Source organism: Schistocerca piceifrons, chromosome 7, assembly GCF_021461385.2.
Source record: "Schistocerca piceifrons isolate TAMUIC-IGC-003096 chromosome 7, iqSchPice1.1, whole genome shotgun sequence".
Lineage (NCBI taxonomy): Eukaryota > Metazoa > Arthropoda > Insecta > Orthoptera > Acrididae > Schistocerca > Schistocerca piceifrons.
In genome coordinates, this window is record NC_060144.1 from 397,327,717 (window position 1) to 397,354,067 (window position 26,351).

General features: G+C 42.6%; 1 non-coding gene across 1 annotated transcript; it reads left to right on the top strand.

Annotated features, from left to right (window-relative positions):
- The first annotated feature begins 2,965 nt into the window (after positions 1 to 2,965).
- Trnar-gcg lies at positions 2,966 to 3,040 on the top strand. Its single transcript has one exon. It is a non-coding gene; the product is annotated as a tRNA-Arg (tRNA).
- The last annotated feature ends 23,311 nt before the right edge of the window (positions 3,041 to 26,351 follow it).

Genomic DNA, 26,351 nt, shown 5'->3' on the forward strand with positions numbered 1-26,351 from the left:
AAACTCAGCAGCAATGGCCTGTTGTGACGTCAAGGGCCGACCATCGTCATCATGGAGGACTGTGATTAGGGATCGGCGATTACGCGCATGTCCCTTGGACACATGATGCATGCCAATACGTTCTCCATCGACGTTGTCCAAGCACCGAGCACGGATCGAAAGTCCCTCCAGTCGACGTCTCGTGATCGATAAAATGCAGACCTGAATGCGATGGACTTCCGCTTGACGTTCGGGCGATGGGGCCCTGGAGGACAGGTCGCGGAGCACCATGTAGTAATAGTCAAGTGTATCTCGGAGCCATTTCGCTTTTTCCTTGCCATACGTTATGAGAGCTCTTCGTATCGCCGGTTTTGCACACTGCAGCCACCACGAAAGAACCGTACGGTGCAGCGGCAGACGGCGAGTGCAAGTCTGCCATGTTTCTTCGATCCGCTGGCGACATTCGAGATCCACCAATAAGGAGGAATTAAGTTTCCAGTAACTACGACTCCGCCAGATCCGCTGCCGTGGGAGGGTTAACGTGCATAAATACGCAAGGTGATCCGTAAAAGCTGTGGGCCAACGTTCGGCAGCCAACACGTGATCTCGTAATCCGTCAGAAACATAAATCCGATCCAGCCTGCTCGCCGAGTGGCTAGTAAAATACGTGTAGCCCTCTCGCTGCCCATGGATCTTTTCCCACGTGTCCATAAGGGCCATGTCCCGGCAGATCGTGTTCAATGCGTGGCAGGAGCTGAAATTAGGAGTTTGATCCTTCGGTGTGAGTACACAGTTAAAATCCCCCCCTACCAAGATGTGGTCATACCTCCCATGGAATAGGGGGGCAATCTCCTCCGAGTAGAATCGTGCACGCGCCTGTCGATTGTCAGATCCGGAGGGTGCATAGATGTTGACGATACGAATGCCGTTCACGGTCATAGCCAAACCCCGAGCCGAAGGAAGGTAATCGAGGTCACACATCGGAATCCCTTCCCGGACTAGTATCGCTGTGCCACGTCCTCCATCTGGAGTCGGCGCTAGATAAGTGTGGTATCCATGCACGTCGGGAAAAGCAGCATTGAAGGTTTCCTGCATCAGCAGAATATCAACGTCTGTGGCGTAAATCATGTCCCGGAGAAGTTGCATCTTTGCAAGCGAACGTGCGGTGTTAATGTTCACTGTGCCCACCTTATATGCTTGGTTCGTTGTCGTTGTCATGCTCGTGTCATGTCATTGAGAACTCCCAGGGCTTTAGTCCACTATTCGTGCTCAGAGGGGTGCCCGCCAACGGGCTGCCCTCCTTCGTTGTCGTTCCGTGGTGTGCATCCTGTAGGTGAGTGGTCATCATTTGGGGGTGGCAATTCCTGTAGGTCTTCGACTGGTTCCGCCCAGTCGCAGTGGTCATCCATCCGAGAAACGTCCTCTGATGTATTTCGACGTGGCTGCCGGGACATTGGTGTCCCTGACTCCTCCGTCGGCAGCGCTGGGTCAGTCGGTGTCAATGAAGAGGGACCATCTAAAAGGCAGGTCATCCGGTCACCATCGGACGGAATCCTGTCAGCGTCCTCTGAAGACACGTGTTCTGTGTCAGACAGTTCTTCGGCTAGGATACCTTCCGTGTCCCCTAGGCTAGGGGGGGACGTGTCACCCGAACTATGGCGACGCTTTTTGCGACGCTTCGGCGATCGCTGTTTGCGTGCCCTGCCCTCTGCTGCCTCACTGTATTCGTCGGTCGTTCGTTGGTCCGTTGCCGGCGCCACCGTCTGGACCTCCACTTCCACGTCTCTTGTTACATGTGAGTCTTCGGAAGGTTCCTCCCTCAACTGTCGTGACATGGGTGCAGGGACATTCTCCGAGTCACCTCCGTGCTCCCGTAACTCGGTCTGCTCTTGCATATACACGTCCTTGTCACGCTCCGAACTTGGCAACACTTCCCGGCGGGCCACCGACACGTACGTCATCGGCAGTTGCGTGGGAACTTCTCGCTGTGACGCTTCCCCATGTGGCAGTTGCACGACGCGGCTTTGTATGCACTCCGAGCGGATACGTCCTTCTCCACCACAGCCAGAACAGGTGCATGGCTGGCCATCGTAGATCACAATAGCTCGACATCCGCCAATGTATAAATAAGACGGGATATGTTTAGTAAGGACGATCCGCACCTGTCGCACGCCGTTTAGCACAGGATAGGTATTAAAACTAGCCCAGCGTTCAGGCGTATGACCAAGTACCGTTCCATATGGTCGCAGCGATTCAGTAACCATGGATTCAGGCACCTCAAACGGCAATTCAAAGACCCGAATGACCCTCACACCCAATCCTGAAGGAGCTACTGTTACGTCGCTGATATGGCCATCAGAGCGTCGAAATTTAAATCCTCTTTGAGCAGCGGAGAGAGTTCTTTCACACGCAGCTTCATCGGTCATCTTTACGTACATTGTACTGCTTACAATGGACAGGTGTATTCCAATTATGTCTGCAGCAGGTAAACGAACTTCTTCCCGCAAAAAACGCTCTATTTCAAAAGCTTTGGGTCTGGCAAATTCGTTGTCGAACGTAAATTGGAGCGTAGTCTTTCCAAAATTGTGTGCCATGGCGATCGAGTCAGACAACAACACGCGCGAGTACCGGCGGTGTAAACACTTCCTCGTTCACGCGCGCCCGCGGCCGGGACAGCAGGTCCGTGCCGCGCCACTGCCTAAAGCAGACTGATCAGCTGAGCCATCCAAGCACGACTCACGCCCCGTCCTCACAGCTTTACTTCTGCCAGTACCTCGTCTCCTTCATATCGGCGCACACTCCGCTGCAGAGTAAAAATCTCATTCTGGAAACATCCCCCAGGCTGTGGCTAAGCCATGTCTCCGCAATATCCTTTCTTTCAGGAGTGCTAGTTCTGCAAGGTTCCCAGGAGAGCTTGTGTAAAGTTTGAAAGGTAAGAGACGAGGTACTGGCAGAAGTAAAGCTGTGAGGACGGGGCGTCAGTCGTGCTTGGGTAGCTCAGTTGGTAGAGCACTTGCCCGCGAAAAGCAAAGGTCCCGAGTTCGAGTCTCGGTCCGGGACACAGTTTTAATCTGCCAGGAAGTTTCATATCGGCGCACACTCCGCTACAGAGAGAAAATCTCATTCTGAAACCACTCATCATCTAACAGATGCTTAATTTTCTTTCCCATTCTTCTGTGTTTTATTCTCGTCAGCAACTTGGATGCATGAGGCGTTTAGCTGATTGTGCAATAGTTCTCGCACTTATCTGCCCTTTATATTTGCGAATTAGTGTGGATAATATTTTCCCATGTGAATAACAGTTTTGCAATAGTTTGATGGTACGTCTCGTCTCATAGTCTCTATAGACCAATTTGATAAGTCGCTAGCTACCACTCCCTTCCCATTTGTTTCTCATTTTCCACCTTATTTGCTCACAAGTCCTCCAAACATCTCTTACAGTACGACTCCAATACTGGGCCTCGTGTATCTCCCGCATCAATTCTCATTTCTTCCCAATCACGTCAACAGAGAAGTCTTATCCCTCCTCTGTGCATTTCACTATTTGTGCTATAATCCTGCTGCCTTCACATTCCACTGCATGATTGTTGGATAAAGAGTTCACTGCTACTTCTGAGTTATGAGGATACATTAGTACAGTTTACCACTGGTTTTCCTAGCTGATGTCTCCATGGTGTGTACCATTTGTCCAATATACGTCTTGCCACAATGGAATGAGATGTGGTAAAACCCGAGTTTCAGTAAACACAGAGCACATACAGATAACCAATTTGTGCAGAGGACGTAAATTGTGGGAAAAGTTTGCTCTGAGCCATTTTGTTTCTGTGGGGTGCATACATTCAGGGACAAGCATACAATCAGAACCCATTGCCTTGTTAATCGATTTATGTCCTCTGGGGATAATTTATCATTCTGAGAAACCCCCATCCCTCCCCCTTCTATCTTCCCCGTTCCCCCCTCTCTTCAATCAGGAAATTCCGGGAGAAAGGCTCAATCTGTGCTGGTGAGAGAGGATCTCACGACATGAAATTCAAATCAATGTGAGTAATATGGTGATGTAAATTCTTTCTTTAATCAATTTACTGTAGACAGGGCTCCTCTGACTCACATCTGCATCCGAAGCCCTGCTTTATATATCATAAGTAAGCATCAAGGTTCAAATGGTTCAAATGGCTCTGAGCACTATGGGACTTAGCATCTGAGGTCATTAATCCCCTAGCACTTAGAACTACTTAAACCTAACTAACCTAAGGACATCACATACATCCATGCCTGAGGCAGGATTCGAACCTGCGACCGCTCGGCCACACCAGTCGTCTAAGCACCAAGGAATGAAATGAAGTGCAGTACATTAGTCGTCATTTGGGGTGTCCCTCACATGTGTATGTTCTCAGGGCACCGGCACTGCGTAAGGTCCTAATTACACATCACAATACTGAATAAAATACCACTAACCATGGGCTGTATATTGGTCTACACAGATCTCTCGGCCTGAATAAAGCATAAGGTGGCGGTATTCCTTTGAGCGAAAAATTTCAGAGCTGCTTCCTGTCTCCGTTACTATCTCAAGTGGCTATTTCCTGTTTGTGTGAGCATCAGTGTGTTCGAATACACAAACGGGGGTTTTCATCTTTCCTCAAAATACCCTCCCCTATTGGCTAAGGCTGGGGCAAAGGGAGAGCTTGAGGAACTGAGATATAAAAAATGATGGGAAATAGTCCATTAGCACTACCCTATCAAATTAATTATTTAATAATTTACATAATGAAATAGTTCACTCAAAACACCCACCACCAACTTACGATTATTCTTCTTCCAAATAAAACATAATTTCTAAATTTGAGAATCACATTCAAATATTTTTCAAATTAAGTAAATAAATTGTAGCACTAAATACATCCAAGGTCACGTATGCACCAACGTTTCACAACGCACTCTCCGCCAAGAACACGTTTCCACTTTCCCTAAACATATCTTGTATAAGAAAACCTTGCAATCGCACATATTCGCGATCACGAAACGCCTGCGCCGGCTGGGAGATACCATCAGCCACACCAGCCACGCTGGCAGCTGCATGCCCATCACCTGGCATCCACATGCCAGCCGTATTGGACAATTAGGGGTCGAAAAGACTGTCACCAAGCAGTCAGCCAATACATTTTAGCGGGGAGCAAAATCGTCCAGCGCAAACACCTGCTATGTTGAACCTCCTCCCGCAACACACATGTCCGCTTATATCTCCGCGCACTCAGCATACCGGTTACTTTCGTATTCAGTCATCAAGAGAGGGCTAGCGCTGGGACTTGCCCTCATGAATGGGGCAACAGTCAACTGGAGGATTCTTTGTAACCAACTGCTCGTCACAATCTAAGGCATGGCTTCTAGTTGACCAAATCCTTGTGGCCACCGCTGCCACTGGATGCGGCCCACTGCAGGACAAGCAGCTGCGACATGGATGTATTGTTCTAACTGTAGTTCTGACGTCAACAGAGACTCTCCCCAGCTTTAAAACTTCCACTTCACTCAATCCGGGAGAGGGATGTTTTTGCCCATACATCCCCACATTCTCATGCGAAATGTAGATTCGTCTCTTTTATATGAGCTGTTTTCGAAGAAGAAATCGGAGCATACATATGTTTTACAACGCTGAAGTATTCCTACACTTTGTGAAAACCTTGTACATGAGGTAAAAAGAAATATCTTTTCTTAACAGCTTAATACCTGCTGTGTCCTGCTTCACACGACTAGAGTATTGAACTCATTTGTGGCTACAATGAGTGCTAAGAGCGTACTCTACCTCTGCCAGAGGATACACCCTCACTTTCGATCTCTCTTAAAGTAAACAAATGCGCAATTTCTTAAGGTGGTAGCAGAAGAGTTGTTCATATCAGGTTTATACTACGTGTATCGTTATGAATTCGTATAACTTTATGAAATCGGCAATATAGCTGATTTTATTACGATAGTTATTTCTCACTATGTAGGAGAAAGACTGAAATTCCATTAAAAGACCTCACCGCAAAGAAAAAAACGTCTGATTATCACGCATCATATCCGTAGTACTCTAGTCCGTGCCTCCACCTGCCCTGCAGCACGTCATTGACATCAAACTGGTAGTCCCTTTTTGCATGCTGGGTAACATTTTCCTGCACTCAGAATACTATCGTCAGGTAGCTCAAATGAGATTCCCCGAAGGGAAGATGTTCCTTTCGAGGAACACTATTGATGAAATTTAGATCCGGCATTTCAAGCTGACTGCTGGCTGCAGAAGGAGTCTACCACCGCTGTTGTGTACATAGTTCTGAGTAGTCAGCACGTACACAACTTTCCCACTAGAGCACGCCCCGCTAAGCACAACGGTGCAGGGACAGCGCTCGTCCGTCTCCACATTACGAGATGGCGCTGCCTTAGAGACGGACCAAATCCTGCTTCCGCTGATCCGCGTATTAATATGTAATGTAGAACCGTTTCTCCTCGCGGATCACAATCGCGCAGTGATACCTGAATGCGCGAGGTATTATAATGAGTGTACAGACCTCTGATTAGTCAGTCTGCATTTGTCTGCACCAATTTGTACCAGTCTGCATTAGTCTGCACAGTCTATAGTCAAGTTTCATTCTGCGCCTAATAAAATTACCATATTCCTGTAGAAAGCCATGAAGATAAATGAATAGACACTTTGTCAAGTATCAGAGATATGTGAGAATAAGATTAACGTACCAAGACCAAAGGAACTTCAGATTGTCAATTGTAAATAGCATCCAGAATCAAGTTACGTAATGTCTATGCTTTTTATTATTTTAATAAATGTGTGTGAAAATTAATCAAGTTCTGTTTAAAGTTGGTCACCATCAATCTGCTACTCTAAGCATGCAAGTGGCATTTCTATCGTCTGACCTAACGGCAGAAGATAAACACGCCACAATAAGACCACGAGACATATTGCTGACACTTGCTTACTTCGTTAGAGCGACAAGTCAAATAATCTGATGGTGTGTGTACCGAAGGTCTTACAGTATGCACACCACAACCACCAATATACATTTCACGTAAGGACCATGATGATGAGAAATCAGCATTCATAAGAAGGCATATAGATTGTCTTTTTTCTCGCTCTCTTTGAGTGGAATATGGCAGGAAATGACTATTAGTGGTACAGGGTACGCTCAGCCACCCACCATGTGACTGCCGGCTGAAGTGGCTGTGCGGTTAAAGGCACTGCAGTCTGGAACCGCAAGACCGCTACGGTCGCAGGTTCGAATCCTGCCTCAGGCATGGATGTTTGTGATGTCCTTAGGTTAGTTAGGTTTAACTAGTTCTAAGTTCTAGGGGACTAATGACCTCAGCAGTTGAGTCCCATAGTGCTCAGAGCCATTTTTAACCACCATGTGACTGCTTGTGAAGTAAGCATATAGATGTAATTGTAAAATTTACTCACCCTTTTAAGATGTCACTCCATCCATGTACAGGCACACAAAACTCATGGAACAGTGTTGTCTCTTATTTATCGAGAAAACAAAAGACGGAAATTCCGCTCTGATTCACTCTCAGTAAAAATCTTCGATTAGTCCCTAATTTTCTCACTGCAGTCACTTCATGAGATGTAGGTGAGTGGCTGTAATATGTCTGCCCAAAAGACTTAGAAGAAGAGGTTTAGAGTCTACCTCTCAACTCTTTCGTCAGAGTGTCGCTTTACCTGACGTACTCTCACGAATCTTCCAGTCTTCTTTATGTACCATTTGAATCCACCTGATTTCGACAAGTAAAAGATCCGTCCCCAGCCATTTCACACACCCCTGGTAATTATCTCAAACTCTTATCACGTTCTGGCAGCACTGTTGCATTTGTTAGAAGGCTGTTTAGTCCTCCACCAGTCACTGACCTGGTAGAGAGCCATCACAACGAGAAATATAGCACACTAACGTACAGTAGAAAATTCACAACCGTGGTGAGTATATGTGGACTGTACAGTGAAATTTAGAAGCATAACATCTACAATTCCTCGATATAGAATGTCTATAAATATTTCCCCTGTACATGACTTGATCTCTTTTATAGTAGTCCAGTGGTTCATATGCTGGAAATGTGACAGCGTAATGGTGTCAGACCCCTCATTGATAGCACAGTTTCCCTGTCTCTCTCTCCATACCTTCCCCCCCCCTCTCTCCCCACGGTATTTTTATAACATCCAGTGGAGTAAATCTACAAACTACAAAAACTTTACTGAAGTCACCTGGTAGAGAATTCGCTAAGATTTTACCGCATCTCTCTCTTCTGATATATCAAAACAGATATCACCACATGTTAACATCCAGCATATATCGTGATCCATGAACATGTAGACATGTGCTGATCTGCTGGAGCAGATGGCCAGTCGCTTACACAAACATGTATAAAGTTTTATCGCCTGTACTGTTGGAGGACCATATCCTACAGATTCTGTGTTCTTTCATAATTAGTTTGATACAATGACTTTTTTTTGTTGAAACGCATCAAAGCGGTGTACGACATACAGCTTTGTACACAGCCACACATTTTGTTTTTCTACCACGACTTTTGGGCACATGTCAGGTGCTAAACCGAGATTAACATGTTTCAGTCCATCGACTCTCATGGAAAGCTGCACACTGCATGGTGTGAGGTACACTGCTGCCCCAACACAGGTGATGGTTGACGTAAAAGACAGAGGTAATGTTTCTTATTGAACACATCGCAACACATGAAAACTGGAAGAGTTGGCAGCATTGTTGAGCGTTTTCGAACAGCTGCTCTACTTTTAAACGCATGTTCCACAGTCATGAGGTAGCAGATGGCTTGGTGTTTCATTTTCGATGAGACCAAGAGCATTGATTAGGTATTGTCAGGTCATATTGCACCCAGGCATATGATCACTGTTTCGGTGTCCTAGTTGGAAACCATCATTACCTCCAAGTCTTGGACACTGAATATTTCCTTTCTATGGCTTTGTAAGCATAACTGCATGTGAAACAAGGGGTGGGGGGGGGGGGGAGAGAAGGAGTATTCTGCAGGACTTTACCCCAAAGAGTATGGATACAATGCAACATCAGTTGTCAGTCACACCAGTGGCGGAATGGAATGAATTACATACACCCAGGCGAGCATGAAAGTACCCTCACTCATCCACATTTTTGTTGGGCTTACCTCAGGTAAGGTATTTTCTTTGTTTTCGTGATTTTACCACGTTTTCTGTAATCAAACGCATTTTACCCAATTACTTGAGTTCCAAACCACTACTCTCGACGACTTGTTTCATCACGTCAAGTAGTATTGTTATCAGCCAATGACTCTTAGCGTGATTCTGAATTTCGGTATTATTGCTAAACCATCCTCCACCATTACTTTGCAAGTTCTATATGCTTGTGGACAAATCGCGAATCCTGTTACACACTGCCTGCATCTGACAACAGAAACTACTGTTTCTTAGTGTAGTAAATAGCCATCAGCAGACAGGAGCCGCAAAAACTACGTTCCTTAGACGCAACACTTTGTAAATTCGGTAAGATTTTATTACAATTACCCATCTCTCCCTATGTGGTTGGGAGTCACAAAGTATTCTCACATTCGTGGATCCTGAGCAAAACACTAGATGCATGTTGTAACTCTGTCTTTAATCAACCCACACTGCAAAATTGTCTCCGATTTAATTTGGAACTCACCAGAATGAGGGGCGCACCATACCCTCTACATCTCGTATCTCGTTAAGGGAGAGAATGAGTTGAGTCCCACATATCTTTCATTTTAGAAAATTCATAACATGTGTTACAAACTGACACAGCCAACTGATGCTAGTGATACAGTCCAGTATTCTCATTACAATACTGTAATTCCATTCTACGAAGACTGTTCTGCACTAATCTTACTCAAATAACCCATACTATTACACACGATCTCACTAGATGTACGCAAGCCGAAGAGGTTGTCACTCCTTGTTGGTGTATAGAAGACACCAGCCTAATATATTTGAGAATATTGTGATGATATAAATGATAGTTCAGGAGAAGAAAAAACGAAGACGAAGAAGAAGAAGAAGAAGAAATGTATGGTTTATGCAGGATGGAGCGCCACATGGTAGGAGTTCGAAGCATTTTATATAAACCACTTGTGCTATCAATTCTGTAGTATTGTTGTAGTGCTTGGATTCCATTCCAAGAAGGTACTGGAATTAGGCAAATGATCGTAGAACATGAACATACACAAACCCAGACCTACACGGTTCTGGAATTAGTCATGCTATTATATTAAAGCAGTGTGGTTTACAATTTATCAGTCGTATGGAATACAACGCTGTTAATACTCCAACGCCGAAAATGTATTTCTAACACCTGACATATATTGACGCTGCAAGTTTTCTATTCCACTCTTTACAGTGAGAGCCTTTAACATGATAAAACTACTACCTTGTACACCAAAGGGAAAAAAATCTTTGTGATACTTGCACTATATAACTTTCTGCAGGTGTATAGCACTCACTGTTCACATCTGATTATGGCTTCGAAATTATGCTATGTTCACATCAGTCCTATAAAAGCTCGTCCACGATGGAAAAATGCATGAAACACTGACATCTTTGAGGAGGTAGACAAATGCATAGCAGCAGTGTTTGACATGTGAAATTACACACCATGCTGCATGCATGTATTGCGAATACACAGAAAGAAGGATCCTTTATTGTATGATTATATGATAGCAGTTACTTCTGTAAAATATCTGGGAGTATCCGTACGAAACGATTTTAAGTGAAATGATCATATAAAATGAAATGTAGGCAAGGCGGGTGCCAGGTTGAGATTTATTGGGAGAGTCCTTAGAAAATGTAGCCCATCAAAACACCCGTTCGACCTATACTTGAGTATTGCTCATCACTGTGGGATCCGTACCAGGTCGGGTTGACAGAGGAGATAGAGAAGATCCAAAGAAGAGCGGCGCGTTTCGTCACAGGATTATTTGGTAAGCGTGATAGCGTTACGGAGATCTTTAGCAAACTCAAGTGGCAGACTCTACAAGAGAGGCGCTCTGCATCGCAGTGTAGCTTGCTGTCCAGGTTTCGAGAGGGTGCGTTTCTGGATGAGGTATCGAATATATTGCTTCCCCCTACTTCTACCTCCATAGGAGATCACGAATGTAAAATTAGAGAGATTCGAGTGCGCACGGAGGCTTTCCGGCAGTCGTACTTCCCGCGAACCATAAGCGACTTGAACAGGAAAGGGAGGTAATGACAGTGGCACGTAAAGTGCCCTCCGCCACACGCCGTTGGGTGGCTTGCGGATTATAAATGTAGATGTAGATGAACTCTGAGAACAGTACACAGTCTTTTCTACGCACAGAACAACGGTCAGGCAAAGCTATATATAGGGATTGCAGTATCTCACAAGCACTTGTCACTGACTTAGAACCACCACAGTTTGATGACTCGATTTAGATCCAGGATAAGGCAGGGAAATGGAGTACTTTGCATACATCATCGTTCATCTGGAGGAGGGTGCCAAACTAGGTTTTCAATAGGTTTGGTGGACATGATTCATCACACATGCATGGTAGTTCTACATTGACTGTGGTATGGGGAGCTTTGCTGTTAACTACTGCAGCTAGACAGCGTTCTAAGTCAAACACAGAACACACAATTGTACGTGAGTTGAATGCAGGTTATACCACAAAACTGATAGAGCCTGATAGAAAGAAAAAAATCGTTAAATGTGCGATGAATGACATACCACGACATCTCCCTCTCTCTCTCTATACTGCATCATCGGTCTGACATTAAATACTACTTCGCTACAACCCCTCTCAACCGGTTTCTCCATCTACTTTCTACCATCATTTAACGCAGATATACATCCTCTTTTCTAGGAAAGCATCCAAGACAGCATTCAACTTGCATGTATTACCTTGTAGACATACTGCAAAATGGTGGTAAAAACCACGCAGCACCTGTTCTGTAAGATATTTGTTTGTTGACATCGGATGGTTGTGGATGCTAGAGTGTACAGAGAATCACATTATAAATCCTATTTGTTAGAGTTTAAAACACATAAACGGTCTTGCACACGACTAAACATGCGATCTATTCGGTAGTTGCTTATTGCAGTCCAACGCTGGTAATCCATTGCTTTTTAGCGAATGAAGATGTAAAGTTTATCGTAGTCATATGTCAGGACACTTTATAAATAATCTTTAAGATGGTTACTGATAACTTTGTGGTCACATCTGGGCTTGTGATCCGCGATATATAAATTTATTACTGTACATTTGGTTGTAATCGACCATAAAAAGTCTGTACCAGCCATCTTATCACTGTCAACGAAAAATTACTGTTTACTTCATTTCCAAAGCTTCCACGTCGAGATTTCACGTATTCCCCTTCGTGTCACACACTCGTTTCCATGTACAAGATTTTTTCTGCTCAAAGCGGACGTTGAAGTACTCCCTCATTCTGCCTCGATTACTCCACATTTTGTCATCTTCAATTTATACGTATTTTCCGTCAATTTTCGTAATTTTACCTATTTTATGTCATTTCTGCCCATGTGATCATGACCTCTGTTCAGGCCACTGCTAAACTGCTTGTAAATGTCAATACTTTGAGCCAGTGCGCTATTTTTTCTGTATGTTTGCATGGCATGTATCACTTTCATGAACAGACCCCCATGGTACAGGATAGGTTTGGGATAGGGCCTGGATAGAGCATCATAGGTAGATGCACCATGCATTAACTCAAGCCTCAGTTTGAAAGATGGATCCACCATAAGATACAGCTCTGACAGGGTCCGACTTTTGCGAAGTTTTAATGAATTTGAGGTTTTATTCCATTACATGTTATAAAATTACAGAAGAGAGAGAAAAGGGGAGTGAGACAGAGAGAGAGAGAGAGAGAGAGAGAGAGAGAGACACTCTGCTGTTAACGAAAACTCTTGACACCATAACACATCGTATTTCTAGCGTAGTAATCATTGCAATACGATAAAGGATATTAGGCCATGTACAGGGGTAATATTTATAGACATTCATTCGCTATCGATGAATTGTAGATGTTGTGCTTCTGAATTTGGATGTGCAGTAAGCGTATACTCAGCATGGTTGTGAATTTACTCCTGTACGTTACTGTGCGATTTTTCTATTTGTGATGGCTCTCTACCTAGTCAGTGACTGGTCGAGGACTAGATAGCCTTCTAACTAATGGAACAGTGCTGTCGGAACGTGATGGGATTTCGAGAGATTTACTGGGGGTCTGTGACGTGGCGCGTACATATCTTTTACTCGTCGAAATCATGTGAATACAAGTGCTATATATCGAGGAGTGAAAGATTCGTAAGAATACGCGAGATTAAGCGATACTCTGACGACAGGGAACTTGACAGGTGGAGATTTCGAGAGAATTAGTAGGCGGCTGTGATGTGAATTAGTGGTGGACCTCTCTTACTCATCGAAATCAGGTGGAATCATATGCTTTGTATCAAAGACTGGAAGATTCAAAAGAATACAGAAGGCGATACTCTGACGAAAGGGCAGCTGAGAGGTGAACTCTAATCCGCTTCTTCTAAGTGTTGTGGGCAAATATATTACAACCGCTCACATACGTCTCACGAAGTGACAGCAGCGAGAACATTGGGGGCTAATAGGAAGATTTTTGCCAACAGAAGTTCCGTCTTTTGTTTTCTTGGTATCTGAGAGACGACACTCTTCCGGGATATTTATGTGGATGGAGTGACATCTTCCAGTAGAGTAAATTTGCACTTACATTTAAATGTTTAATTCGCAAGCCATCATACGGTGTGTGGCGGTGGGTACCCTGTACCATTAATGTTCGGTTCCTTTCATAATCCACTCCCAAATAGAGCAATGGAAGAAGACTGTATATATGCCTCAATTTGAGCGCTAATTTCTCGCATCTTCGTGGTCATTACGCAAAATGTATGTTAGCGGTGGTAGAATCCTTTTGCAGCCAGCAGTCGCTTTCAAACGTCGCATTTAAATTTTGTGGTTCAAAAATGGTTCAAATGGCTCTGAGCACTATGGGACTTAACATCTATGGTCATCAGTCCCCTAGAACTTAAAACTACTTAAACCTAACTAACTTAAGGACATCACACAACACCCAGTCATCACGAGGCAGAGAATAAATTTTGTGAATAATGTTCCTCAAGAAGAACATCTTCCTTCCAGGGAACCCCATTTGAGCTACCTGGCGAGAGTATTCCGACTTCAGGAAAATCCTACTCAGAATGAAATGTGACTCTTTGATTAATTACTCAATCAGTTTGATGTCAATGACATACTGTAGGGCGCGTGGAAGCGCGGGCTAGAGTACAACGGATACGATTCGCTGTAATCAGGCTTCTTTCTTTGATGTGATATCTTTTTACGAAATATCAGTCTTGCTCCTACCCAGCGAGAGATTATCGTAATAAAATCAGCTATAGTGCCGAATTCATAAAGTTTTACGAATTTATAATGTTACACGTAGTGTAAACCTGATATTTACAACTCCTGTGCTGCCACCTTAAGATATTTTTATGTGACGAAGCATTTCTTTAGTTTAAGAGAGATCGAAAGTGAGGAGGTACCCTTTGGCAGAGGTAGAGTACACCCTTAGCACTCCATAATAAGCTAGAAATGAGTTTAATATTCTAGTCTTGTGAAGCAGGACATAGCAAATATTAAGCTGATAATAAAATATGTAAACTTTTTTACCTGATGAGATAAGACGTAAAGGAAATACATTCTATGCCACACCGTTGTACAGGATTTTCACAACAAGTAACAATACTTTAGCAATGCGAAAATGCGCGTATGCTCTCATTTCTTCTCTCTTCAAAAATACCTTGTATAAAAGGGGGAATCTACATTTTTGTGGTAATTTGGAGATGTATGAATAAAAGATCCCTCTCTCAGATTGGGTAAAGTGGAAATTTGGAAACTGGGGAGGGAATTGCAGTTATAAAAACACTCCAAATCGCACCTGCTTGTCCTGCAGTGGGTCACAGACAGTGACAGGAGTGGCCAAGAGGCTTTTTGTCAACTGAAAGCCACGCCTTAGCCGTGATGAGCAGTTGGTTACAAAGAATCCTCCAACCTGTCGATTGTTGCCCGATTCGCGAAGAGAAGTCCCAGCGGCAGCACTGTCTTGATGACTGAATACCAAAGTAACCAGTGTGCTGGGTGAGCGGCGACAGAAGCAGACGTGTGTGTAGCGTGAGGACATTCAACATGACTGGTGTTTGTGCTGGAAGATTATTCTCCCCACATTAATTGATTGGTTGACAGCTTGGTGTGTCCGATCTCTAATCGTCCAATAGTGCTGGCGTGTTGATACCAGGGGATGGACATGAAGCTGCCAGCATGCCTGGAGTGGGTGGGGGTCTCTCCCACCCGTCGCAGGTGTGACTACCCGAAAGTCGGTAGGTGGGACTCATTTCGTAATCGCGAGAATGTGCGACTGCGAGGATTTTTTCCACAAAATATGTTTAAGGAAAGGTGGAAACGTTGTCGCGTGGGGAGCGTGCTTGCATTATCAAATGTCGGCGCATACATGATTTCAGATATATTTAATGCTACAATTTATTTGTGGCGGAAACTTTATTTCCTTATTTGAAAATGTTTGAGTGTGATTCTCGAACATTGAAAATATATTTTACTATGAAGAAAAATGATCGTAAGGAGGTGGTTAATGGTTTAAGTGATCTATTTGACTATATAAATTTTTAAATATTAATTTAAAAGGGTAGTGCAAATGAGGTATGTGATATTCTGAGGAGACATGAAGATATCCATCTGTGTGATTGGACACATTGATTTACATACTAATAGAAAGTAGCCACTTGAGAGGGTCAGGAAGTCGGTGTGAAATTTTTCAATCAAAGAAATGTCGCCACCTAATGCTTTTTTCTGGGCTGTGAGATCCGTACAGGCCAACATAGAGTCCACGGTCGGTTGTATTTAGTATCATGATGTGTATTAGAACACTGTGCAGTTTCTGACTACCGTGGCGGTGCCCAGAGGACTCCAAACAGTGGCTACTGTACCCCACTTCATTTCATTCCTCGGCGCTTACAGCTATTACGACATGGGAAGCTCTGTAGGGGGGTGCAAATGTGAGCATTACCCAAGTGGGGGAAGCACTGTCTGCCACAAACTGATTAAATGAAGAAAATGCCTCAATACATTATTGACATCGATTTGAATTTCTTTCATGAGAGCCTTCCTCTCCAGGAGAGTTTTTACCCATCACTTTCCAGGTGTAGGAGGGGAAGTGTATTGGGGGAGGGAAGGGGGAGGGCAGCAGATTTGTCATAGGAGGAGAGATTAATTAATTTATTGACATAATTAATTAGCAGGTTAATTCGATATCAAACGTGTGCTTGTATTGGCAAGGGGAAAAGGGAAGATTTGAGGATATGGAAGGTTTGGGTATATACCAGAGGTGTTGGAGGAGAGGAGGAAAGGGGTGGGGGGGGGGGGGTTCTCAGAAGAATGGATTATCCCCAGGGGTTCATAAATCAGTCAGCGTAACAATAACAACAACGTGAGGTTGTGGGTCTTATTGATGCGAAACACTTATCCTATTTATTCATTTATTCCCATATTAGTTTGATTAATAGGTATCACAATCATCAGTGGGTTCTTTCATTGTAAAACAAGCAGAAATACCATACTTTTAAAACATTGTAAAATATTATTACATATGTACCGTTTCGTTCTAAATATTGTTTTCTGTGAATAATTTCATAATACCTTATCTTCTATACGTCACAGCATTGTTTTACGATTGTTGCCGACGTTTCCGCCTTATTTTATGCGTTTCTTGTTGCTATTTTTCTCAGCAATCATCACGTCATTTTCAGCTGCTTGAGTGGCTGTTAGTAAAAAAATACAAAAACGTGAACTTATGTGTGTTGGTGTTGTACAGTTGGGACGGCGGTGGTGTTGTGAATACAGTTTTGCTGTGTACTAGGTAGTTACGTAGTTTTTTATGCACCCACTTTCGTTAGACGGCTTTTAGCCACTTTTATGCACAGAAAACATAACTTTGTTCCTAATCCAAAACATTATGCCATCTTGTTATTCTCGTGTATCGCGAGAAATGCATCGTATATTTCGAGAAGGTTATGAAATTTGTAGCGAGAGTTCTGACGACTTCTGTGTTTCATTTATGTCTCTGTGTGTGATGGGGGAGTGGTTTGTGTGTGTGTGTGTGTGTGTGTGTGTGTGTGTGTGTGTTTTCCTGTTCTGTGTCCAGTGTCAATTTTCTTAGAGCAGTAAAAATGGCTCAAATGGCTTTGAGCACTATGGGACTTAACATCTGAAGTCATCAGTCCCCTAGAACTTAGAACTACTTAAACCTAACTAACCTAAGAACATCACACACATCCATGCCCGAGGAAGGATTCGAACCTGCGACCGTAGTGGTCGCGCGGTTCCAGACTGAAGTGCCTAGAATCGCTCGGCCACACTGGCCGGCCGAGCAGTAAAGAGCGTGTTGTTGCAAAGTGTTGTGTTTTCATTCATTACTTTTTTCCCTTCTATCTAAATCTTTTGTACATGACAAGTATGTTCTGTTCTTAGTTTTCGGTACAAACTGTTGCTGAGTTTCAGGATGTGTAGATCACTTTCGATATTAATGGGATTGTGGTTTTTGTTCATTACATCTTCTATGAAAGTTAAATGTGTGCTGTCACTCTTTAGAGCACTCTTGGGGTCTGTGTAGCTTGTTTGAATATTTCTCCTTGTTTATCGTATGTATTAGACCTGACAGGAGTTACATGTGAGTTGGTATATTCCAGCACTGCCAAATTTGTCTGAGATTCTTTTGTCTGGTCTTAGCCTTTGTTGAACCATGTTGTTTGATGTGAATGTTATTGGGATCCATTCCTTTTTCGACATGTTTCGAATTCTACGTTGTATTTCATTATTGAATGTTAGTGTGTACCATCTGTTTTTTTTCCTTATGTGGTGTGGTCTGCTGTGTTGTCTATGTGTTCTGCTGTGTTGTTAGTGTGTCCTGCCTCTGAGTTTTCACATCCTTTGGTTGTGCTGTGGAGTGGATGGCCACTATTGTTATATTTAATTTTTACCTTCTTGTCAGGCTTGTTTATGGCGTCTGTTTTGTAGTCATTTTCAAAATCAATTTGATTGTATTAATTCGTGTGTGTAGTTTTCTGATTTAAGAGTTGTTCTGTTTATCGTGTGGAGCACGCGAGTGAAAATGGTGTATTTATGCACTATTGAGTGGTTGGATGAGCTATGGATAGCAGTGTTTGTGGATGTTGGTTTTCTGCAGATGAAAAATTCAAGTTGATTGTTGTTTCTTGTAATTGTAAGATTCAGCAAATTTAATTTATTGTTTTTTTCTATTTCCATTGTGAAGTGGATTTGCGGATGTACTGAGTTGATGTTACTATGTAGCTCTTCTATCGTGTTTTATGTTTCATCTATGAGACACTTTATGTCATCTACTTATCGGTAACAGTAAATTATTTTGTATCTGTCTTGTTTCACAATATTGTTGAATAGTTACACAAAGCACATGAGAGGTCTAAAGAATGAGAGCACTCATTACACTTTTGCAGAACACCTAATAAACAAAATCAACAACACCCCTATTATCGAAAGTGGTTGACATACTGTAACATAGAAACAATTTATACCAAAAAATAACAATAAAATAAAGTTATTATGTACAAAAGGCTACAGTGGAAGGGAAAAACGGAATAAATGAAAACACAGGACTGTGCAACAACACACTTTTTACCACTCTAAGATAACTGACAACTGACACAGGACACAGAACAGGAAAACACACACAGACAAAGACACACACACACACACTCACACACAAACCATTCCCTCATCACACAGAGACATAAATGAGACAGAGAAGTCTTCAGAACGCCCGCTAAAATTTTCATAACCTTCTCGAAATATGCGATACACTTCTTGTGGCACACTCAAATAGCAAGATAGCGCAATGTTCTGGATTATGAACAAGGTTCTGAAGTTAGGTTTTTTGTGCCTAAATGTAGCTGAAAGCCATCCAACGAACGTGAGTACATGACAAACAACATAACTACCTAGTACACGCTCAAACAGAATCCACAACACTACTGCAGTCCCTACTGTATAAAGCTGACATATATAAGTTCAAGTTTTTGTATTTGTTTAGTAACAGCCGCTCATGCAGCTGCAATTGACATGAAAGCTGTTACAGAGAGAAACGAAACCAAAAAACTAAAAAAAATTCAGAAAATATGGTGGAAACAGTGGCAACAGCTGTAAAAGAGTGCTGTGATGTATAGAAGATAAGGTATTATGAAATTATTCACAGAAAACAATATTTGGAACGAAACGGTACATATGTAATAGTATTTTACAGTGTTTTAAAACTATGCTATTTCTACTTGTTTTAAAATGGAAGAACCCACTGATGATGGCAATACTTGTCACTGAAACTAATTTGGGAATAAATAAATAAGTAAATAATAAAAGTGTTTAGCATAAAAGTGGTCCTACAATGTCTGTTGTTTTTGTATGCTAACAGGGACCAATGGAAGATTTTCAAGATAAAATTATAGCATAACAGAAGGTTAAGGAGAGGGAAAGAGGGAGGTTTGGTGGGTTCCTCAGAAGGACAGATTATCCCCAGGGGGCCATAAATCAGTTAACACAACAGTAGGTGTACCCCTCATTGTATGCTTGCCCCTGAATGTGTGATACCTACACAAACAAAATGACTCAGTACAGACATTGCCCTCCTACTGATGTAAGTTGCAAGTGTGCCTTCTGACGATGATGTCTCTGTTTGTCAACTTGTGAGCACTGCACACCACGGATCAGCAGTACACCAGTAGAATTGTTCGATCAACTGATCTGCACCCGAACATTATGAAGTGTACAGAAAACTGAGGGAAAAGTAAAACGTGCATTACGCAAAAATGAAGCATACCTATCAAGTTGAACGCAGTGAGCTGAATGCTGCAGTACTGTGGAAGAAACTACGCAGCTTCAAGATGGGGAAAAGGAAATATGATGCCATCTTTCAAGCCTACGCAGACAAATTAAATGGCATTTTCTTAACCTCAGTTAGTTCTCAGGTTGCGATGAGTTACGAGCGCAAGATATCAGCTTTGTGAGAGATACGTTTTTCTTCAAAGATATTTCTACACAATAGTACAGCAACTTATAAGCGAACTAACGTGTTATCATGTGTGTGTGTGTACGTGTGGAGGGGTTAGGGGTGAGGGAGGAGGATGGAAAGAGGAGGGGGGAGGAGGAATGTGTTTAAGGATTGCGATGCCCATGCACGATGGTCACCATACGTCCATTTCACGTTAGTATTTTCCTCCACAGCACTGCGCTGAGGCATAGCTGAAACGTCAGCTTAATACAGTTTACTACAGAGGGAATTAATAGCTGCTAGACTGCCGGATAATGTAGCACTAACCTCATAGAACTTCAGTGTACTGAAAATAATTCATTTCGTAGGACTGCACTGTTCACATAATCCACCAGATTTCTGTTCGTAAGCACGATACTTAATCAAATTAATCCGTGCACGAGGCACGGGAGTTAACGCGGACATGAGTTCGTATTTCTCGATGCTTGATTCAAATTTATACATTTATCGAATCGCCTTTACTATTCAATTATGTGTACGTACGAATCAACAATACTAAACACACTTCGACACAAAATTAGCATCTTGTCTTAGTTCCGTCGCATGAGCCAGCCAACCTTGCGCTTCCCATCAAACTTACCTCTCTCGGTATACTTGCCGCCAACTGTTACCAAATTATGCCCCAGACAAAAGAGAAACAAAGTGCGTTGACTCGATTATCAAAAAAATGGTTCAAATGGCTCTGAGCACTATGGGACTTAACAGCTGTGGTCATCAGTCCCCTAGAACTTAGAACTACTTAAACCTAACTAACCTAAGGACATCACACACATCCATGCTCGGGGCAGGATTCGAACCTGCGACCGTAGCAGTCGCGCGGTTCCGGACTAAGCGCCTAGAACCGCTAGACTACCGCGGCCAGCACTCGATTATCGATCGCATAGGTGATATGTGGCTTATAGATTGAGATAATCGAAGTGACTTCTGAAATAAAAAACGTAATGGAAATGATCAAAGCGACCGTTTCAACACTGTTTCATACCGATGTCACTTACCAACGAATACCAAGCAGCTAAATGTCTTAAGCTGTGCTGTACAGTGGTTCGATAGCTGCTTCAAGAGGGATATCAACGAGTGGTCTGCGGGTGGGAGGACATGTGCTTTCATGGCGTCCACTAGGGTTAAGTCCTCAATCCACTGGTTTTCTCGCTGAATAATGATATTTTGTCTGTGCCACTTTGCTTTGCTGTAACAGACACTTATTTGCTGGTGTTATCCAGTTCTATCAACACGACAGTTCTAAGAACAATGCTGTTGTCGTATCGGGTTTAAATGATAATATTCTTTAAAGACGCAAACAGAAGAAAGCAAAGGTGATCTTCATATTAAAAATTTATCAGCAAACTTTCTCGGGAAACGGTTGATCCTCTACTCCCCACTGGAAACGGTATCAGCAGGAAGTGTTTGCGCTGGGAAGAACGAATTGTCACAGCATGTACTAAGATTCTCACAGTGACCACATGCAATCCAAAATTTTAAAAGACTGATTTCACCAAAACAGAATAACAAAGAGTGTAGTCTTAAGTCCGTTCGAATATTCACTGCTGTGATGTAGTGCAACACGGCACAAACAGTGAGAGCCCCAAAACTCCAGGTGATTCGAGCAGTACATGATTGCTTAGTTAAGAGTCGTGTGTAACATTCGATTTGCTTGGTCACTTCAGTCCTTGGGTCAGTCAGGCTGAGTGGATTCGACGGGATGAGCAAAAAAAAATCTGATGTGTCCATCTCCGTCGGGGTGGCCGAGCGGTTCTAGGCGCTACAGTCTGGAACCGCGCGACCCCTACGGTCGCAGGTTCGAATCCTGCCTCGGGCATGGATGTGTGTGATGTCCTTAGGTTAGTTAGGTTTAAGTAGTTCTAAGTTCTAGGGGACTGAAGACCTCAGAAGTTAAGTCCCATAGTGCTCAGAGCCATTTTTTTGACCATCTCCTTCACTGTACCTACGCATAAAACTAAATCCTTTACCGTCTTCTTCTTCATTTCCAATGTACTAACTTGGAACAACCTACCCAGTAGCCTGCATCTGTTCCGTTGTCATTCTTCATCTAAGACGAGATTAAAGTTACAAATGTTATAATCGACGTAACCTCTGTTTCGGCGTATCTCAGCCATTTTCCTTCTGTCCAACAGCGAACCATAATTTTAGGCATATCTAGAGTTTCTTTATCATTACCTGTTTCCGTTTCCTTTCCTCCGTCTCATCTGTTAAACGTACCATATTTTGTTCACCTCCAGAACAAACTTCTTCCTCAGATTTGACTAGTTCTGAACAGCACTTATATATATTTTCCTGTTGGGTGTTATTACTCACTTTCCATAGTAACGTAAACAGTAAGTTGATATAGTAGAATGAATTTCTCTTATCTACCCCAGTGATCACAAAACTTATGGTCCTTAGATTACCGTTTCTGTCAGCAATGATAATCTTCAGATCTGCAACAAAAATACTAGTGAACGGATTACGTCTTAGAACAATAAAATATACCATAACGAAAAATTATTACTTCCATGGATATGACAACATGCGCTTAAAATACGACGAAGCCTACCTGCTATATGCCAACGGCCTTGCCGCAGTGGTAACACCGGTTCCCTTCAGATCAACGAAGTTAATCGCTGTCGGACTGGGATAGTGCCGGCGGGTGTGGCAGTGCGGTGCTAGACGCTTCAGTCTGGAACCGCCTGACCGCTACGGTTGCAGGTTCGAATCCTGTCTCGGGAATGGATGTGTGTGATGTCCTTAGGTTGGATAGGTTGGATAGGTTTAAGTAGTTCTAAGTTCTAGGGGACTGATGGCCACAGATGTTAAGTCCCATAGTGCTCAGAGCCATTTGAACCATTTTGAACTGGGCTAGCACCTCGATGGGTGACCATCCTGTCTGCCGAGCGCTGTTGGCAAGCGGGGTGCACGCAGCCCTTGTGAGGTAAACTGAGGAGCTACAAGATTCAGATGTAGCGGCTCCGGTCTCGGAAACTGACTTACGGCCGGGAGAGCGGAGTGCTGACCCCACGCACCTCCAAATCCGCATCCAGTGACGCCTATGGACTGAGGATGACACGGCGGCCGGTCTGTACTGTTGGGCCTTCATGGCCTGTTCAGGAGGCGTTAAACCTGTTACATCAAATGTCCAAAAATAATAAATCCATATTGGCAACGTCACAAAATATACAGAAAATCGGCATAGCATGGTCCCACATATTTGAAATGTGATGTAAACTAGGTCACAGTTCTGGCAGAGTCGAACTGTCTCTACCGCTTCTGGTTATAAGAAAGTTCAGTACAGTAGCCACAACATATGTTCTTGCCGTAAGTTCATTAGATGTCGTTACTGTAAGTCTACAAATACTTGTCTTTAACTGCACAGTATGCAACTAGTGAAGACTACAATAGGTAAAATCTATAATGGGATTGCCAAATGTGTAACTTATTACAGTGATAATGTGTAATAATTAAAAACGCGAATAAAGTTAAATTTAAAATTTTTTTTAAAAGAGGATCTGTAAAGTGAAGGAACAATGACCCAAATACAGGAAAGGTTCATGGGTGAAACGAAAATTTGGGCTGAAAGGATGTCAAAGATAAGATTCACTGAGGACTTTGCTTTCCTTAGTAAACGTAAAGAAGAATTACAGGATCCTTCGTATGAAACGAAGACTCTAATGAGTACAGAATATGGACTGTACGTAAAACGAAAGAAGACAAGCATAATGTGACAGAAATGAGAGTAGCGAGAAGCTTAACACCACGAAGTAGGGAAAGTTAAGTAATTCTGATACCGTGGAAGCAAAATAACCCATGGCAGGCGAAGCAAGGGTGAGACAGAAAAGCGAACTAACATAGGCAAAAGGGACATTCGTGGTCAAGAAAAGTCCACTGTTATCGAACATGCTCCTAAATTTGAGGAAGAAATTTCTGAGGAATTACGTCTGGACCAAGCATTGTACAGAAGTGAATTATAAACGGTGGGAAAACGTGGACAGAAGAGAATCGAAGTGTTTGAGATGTCGTGCTAGAGAATAATGTTGAAAAGTATGTGAATTTATCAGATAAGTAAAGAGGGGGTTCTCCGCAGAATTGGTGAAGAAAGGAAGATATGGAAAACAGTGAAAAGAAGATGGGACAGGATGACAGGACGTGTGTTACGACATGAGGGATTAACTTCCATGATACTGGAGGGAGCTGCAGATTGGAATACATTCAGAAAATGATTGAGCACGTAGAACCGGAACACATTTTTCGCTTAATTGAGTCCATTTACTCGTTTTTCGTGAGGCCTATGCTGTGAAACAATCGGAGTGACTGATTGTCTTTTGTAAAAGAAGTCGAGTAATTTTCTTAAGAGACGCACATCTCTGAGGAAAATTCCTTCTATTTCAAAAGATGCATAACGTGGAATTCGGGTTTAGAAACGACTAAAATAAATATATCAGTGATATCGATATTCAGGTAAAGCGCTCGTGGACCATGTTATCCGAAAGTGATACAGTTTCGTCGGAGAAAAATTTTTATGAAAAGGAGCTACCCTGAAATAATGCAGTTTTACGAGTTCCCACAGAATGGAGAATATCACGGGCAAACTATTTTCCGTGAAGATGGTGTATCATCGCACTGCAACTTTGGAGCTTCCTGCTTCCCCAAGGGATCGTTTAGTCAGAATGGGAATAAAAATGGGAATAAACAATCAGTACTCCTCAGTGAGACGGTGAGATGGGAGTTAGACAGTGCAAAAAATTGTTTCCGTTGTACGATCGGCGAACAGTTTACAAAAAAGTTGTGGGGTTTGGGGAGATATGCTGTGGTGTGTTTTGTACTCTCTACCACACACCGCACATTGGGTGAGTGACAGAAACTGAGAATGTTAATGTAGACGAGGAACAATATGTGCTTAAGGAACAGTTTAGCAATGAACAATTATTAAAAAAGGTCTGCGGCTTGAACCACGCGTTAGAATGCTTATTCTGCGGTTTTGTAAAGAACATGTTTTATTGTATGAAGCTTATTGATTTTAGTTGTCACGTGAAAACTAAGTGGAAGTGGTTACTACTGTCAGACCGGAAGTGATCCAGTGACCGAGGGTAGAGACAGAACATCGTTTAAATGCATATCGCTCTGCAAATGGTGATCGTTCGACGTTTAGTTGCAAAACATTACGCATTATTGGTAATGTTTGTACAGCGTGTGTACAGTAATACTTTATTCCTGAAACAAATGTTTTCAGAAACTGTAAAGCTTCCTTTACAGCCTCCTAACGTTTCACGTTGATTGAGTTCTCAGGCATTTTGCACCACTTTTTATTCATACCTTTTGTTTCTTTTTGCATATGTGGTGTATTTTTCCTAGACATATTACTTTCCTTAAAGGAGCCCAAAAAAATATTGAAACTGAAAAGAATTCAAAACACCTGCCCAGCAGATAAAGTGTCAAAGGTATAGTGATTATTGGTAACCACCCCATGGTTCATTAGCTGTCCAACGCGGACCAACGAATTGCACAAATTCATTTGAACTCCGAAGAAAAGGTAACTATCTTGAATTGACAATTCAAAACTAAATAGGAATTTGCCTCTTTTATAGATAATGGTTCTGAAGGAATACAATTTCTCAATAATTTCTGCAACGTAGTAATTATTCTACTTCACAAGGAAGGAGGCTGAAAACTCACTAAAACGGTAGACCTATCAGCGTCCTCCACGTAATGTCCAAGAAATTGATGGAGATAATTGCCAACCGCATGGTAAAGCGTTAATCAGGCAAAGGAACAAGCAGGCGTTGGAAGCAGAAGCGGCAAAATTAACCAAATAAAAATTATAAAAAAGCATAATGAATCTGTCTGTAATCCGTAGATTCTGAGAAAGCTTCTAACTCAGTTTCAATGATTCTATTCCAATACTCCTTGAGAAAGAGGTGTTTGTATCTCTACATCGCATCTGTCAATCGTTTCGTTGGACTTCATCAGAACACTGAGTAGTTAAGAACTGAAAAGTTAGTCATAGAATCCATATTGAAAAAAACTGATAAAAGTTGATGAAGTTTTCAGATCCACTAACTGGGAAAAATAGAAGGAATGAGTGTTTCTGCACGACATTCGAACCATATTCGTTCTGCAAATGATATGATACTTTCTGTATCTTCTGCAGGAAAGCTTCAACGGTGGATTTAATAATTTAAAGAGTAAGCTTGAA